This window comes from Ruditapes philippinarum, unplaced genomic scaffold (genome assembly GCF_026571515.1).
Source record: "Ruditapes philippinarum isolate M1 unplaced genomic scaffold, ASM2657151v2 ctg3035_1_1_1_1, whole genome shotgun sequence".
NCBI lineage: Eukaryota > Metazoa > Mollusca > Bivalvia > Venerida > Veneridae > Ruditapes > Ruditapes philippinarum.
The window spans coordinates 229,500-232,617 of NW_026856003.1; the positions used below are offsets into that span (position 1 = coordinate 229,500).

Consider the following 3,118-nt stretch of genomic DNA (forward strand, 5'->3'; position numbering starts at 1 on the left):
CTTATTCTTATCTTTTATTACAGAAAGACAACACAGCAGCAAAACTTTACTTATGCTTTAAATCATCTTGTGTTTATTCAAACAATATCCCTCAACAAATGGTTAAAGCCATATTTATCAAGAAAGGAAATCTGTATCTCCTTCTTTAATAGAAATATAAAATCGAATATTTGTAAACTTTACAATACATTATTAATTAACTTTTCAATATTAGGCACGTTTTCACTTCATATTTAAGGCTTATATTAAGTTCACCACGACATTATGAACATAAAACCAGGCCATTATGCAAACAGTACGGCCTTTATGAGAAAACTCGGCTATTATGAGATTGGAGAATTATGATTGGCTCTCCAGCTCGGCCATTATGAATATGCTTTTTTTTTCATTAAAAAGTCGCCATTTTGAATTGCTGCAAGGTAGGTTTCCCAGACATTTTTAAACAAGAATCTCATTTGCAATACCTCACAACAACGGAATTTCACATTAGTTATTTCTTGTTCACTCAGTACTTAACGGTTTTAGGTTATGTGTAGTAAATTAATAAAATTGTCAATAATTAAGTATTTTCATAATGGCCTTGTTATTGGGCTTTAGACTGCTGTCATATCAGCCTTCTGTCTTTGGCCTCAAGGTAATATGACAGTCTTCAGTCCAATAAGAAGACCATTATGAAAGCACTTAATTACTAACATTAAAAGAACAACTGTTTATCAAGGTATTATTAACCCTTATCCTACTGTTAATGTATTTGTCCAAATTGAATTTGAGTTTGAAACGTCCATTTGAAAATCAATGGATGCAAAGTAGAGCTAGCAACCGTATAGAAAGTGCACAGGCTGCACGAGCGTACAGGCTCGCCTTGCTCTATACTTGCATGCACACGGATAAATACAGCTTGAACATATGCAACTTTATGCTTGAGGACGTAGGCTCTGTTCATTTTACCACTACATCTCAAGAAGACACTAGAACCGGTTTTGCAATGACCAATTTTCCATTATTATCTATGATACTTGTATGGAACTGAATTCACAGGTAAGCTTTGTTATTACTTTGGTAAATTGAGATTGAACTATATAATGTACTCAGTATTGGATAGGTAGGTTTTATGCCATGCCATATCATAGTCGATTAACAGTCGTGTTATATGATTTGGGAGCGAATGCTATTGTGCACAATGTTAATCTCTATGGGTAACTCCTCTACTCTACCTGTTCAAATGTGAATCTGGCTACGTGGACTTCAAGTCACGAAGTATGTGTTCTCTCATAGTAGATCTTTGTTTAAATAGAGTTTTTCTTGCACACAAACATAATAGCTTTCAAATCGATGAATACATGAAGACTAAAACAGTCATATACTTTTTTATCCTAGACAATAACAACGTAATATAATGTATCACTTTTATTATCAAATTTCATTTCATTTGTGTTTTTATGTAAGATAAGAGGAAAAACGTAAAGAAAAAAACAGAAAGTTGTAAATTTCAAATGAATTGCTTATTTTATCTTGGTAACCTCTGCTGACGCTTTTTTTTGTTGGTAACACTGGTATTGGTCAATTGCTGTTTTAGTGTATTTGACGAAATCCTTTGGTACTACTATGGGTATCCCTAAAATTATAAATTAACAGTTATAGCTAAATTGGTTTTCATCTTAAACTGAATAAGACATTGAAATAAAGTATTTAATATTTTTTGTGTGTTTTTCAACAAATCTCTGTAACGGCCGAATAATTTAATTCAAGTTAATGTTTATTTTAAAACATGTTTTAAATTATATACTTTAATATCTATGTTAACGATTGTATATAGTTGATATAAGTGGTAAACTTCTGTTAAAGATATACTGTGCTCATCTTTGAGTAAAATATTTTCATTGAAGAAATTTATTGAAATCTATAAACTTCTTATTGAATATGTCTAATTTGAATAAAAGAACGTATAAACTATATATTGGAATTTGCATTCCTTATTTAGGGCAAGTAATGCTGATCCTTCCTTAAAAAATGCCAGTTTTTTTAAAAGTGTGTCCACTTAAAGTGTTTAGTGTGTGATGTATAACATATCTACATTATATGAAGTCAAAACATGTATATCTTATATTTACAAAAAGACTGTGTAGCATTTATCAAAATTTTCTAATATCATATTTGAGCATAGTATATCTTTAAGTAGGTTTATTATTTTAAAAAGAACTAACATCGTATCACTATGGTAATATTCTCTTTGATTGTCTTAAAATTGCATTTTTTTTTTTGAAAAGACGGATTATAGAAAGAGAAACTCACTCTTCCTCCGCCGCCGCAACATCTGTAAGGCCGGTAGGGGTGTCTACAGTACCCACAAATATAAGTGCCATATCGACAGGTCGGATAACACGGGCCACCATATTGAGCTGAACAGATAAAGATTTGTATTACTTCATATAAAAGCTAAGTTTCCGTAAATGCAAATAAAATAACAGTTTCATTACAGTATCTAAATAGTTTGTTTGTTTGATTGGGTTTTACGTCACACCGACATAGTCGGGGTTATATGGCGACGTTCCAGCTTTACTGGTGGAAAAAGACCTCAGGTGCCCTTCCGTGCATTATTTCAAGCATGAACGGGCACCTGAGTTGAACCACCGATATTTTATGAAGTTTCTATACTGTGCATTTCAATGAATTACATTTTTTTATTATGTAATAATTCTTCAGTAATGAAAAGTGTATGTTCTTCTTCCTTTCTTATTGTAGAACCAAAATATCATATAAACTATTTAGCCCTTTATAACTCAAAGCGGAGATGGGGAAATCTTAGCTAGTGACTTTAAGCATTGCGCACAGGACATCCCAAACAAAACTGATATACATAAACAATTGTTTGAAATGTTATTAAAAATAAGAAGACATTGCATTTACTTTTGGATATAGATATACTGTTTTGGTTTTAAATAAATTATTTAACATACCTTCGGCAAATTCAGGCAGAATTGAAATCGCCAAAAATCCAACTAGAAATAACAGCATCAATAGCTTAGCCATTCCGTAGATGAACTTGTAACAACGTAGAATTAGAAAATTCTGGGATGCTATGTGTGAATATCATAAGTCCCTTCAGACTTATATATAT

The 3,118-nt window shown here is 31.7% G+C and overlaps 1 long non-coding RNA gene across 1 annotated transcript; it reads right to left on the minus strand.

Moving 5' to 3' along the window:
- Positions 1 to 1,394: 1,394 nt before the first annotated feature.
- Positions 1,395 to 3,118, minus strand: LOC132745083 (uncharacterized). The gene is made up of 3 exons (XR_009627788.1): positions 2,958 to 3,118; positions 2,293 to 2,399; positions 1,395 to 1,615 (listed from the first exon to the last, which is right to left on the minus strand). It is a non-coding gene; the product is annotated as an uncharacterized LOC132745083 (long non-coding RNA).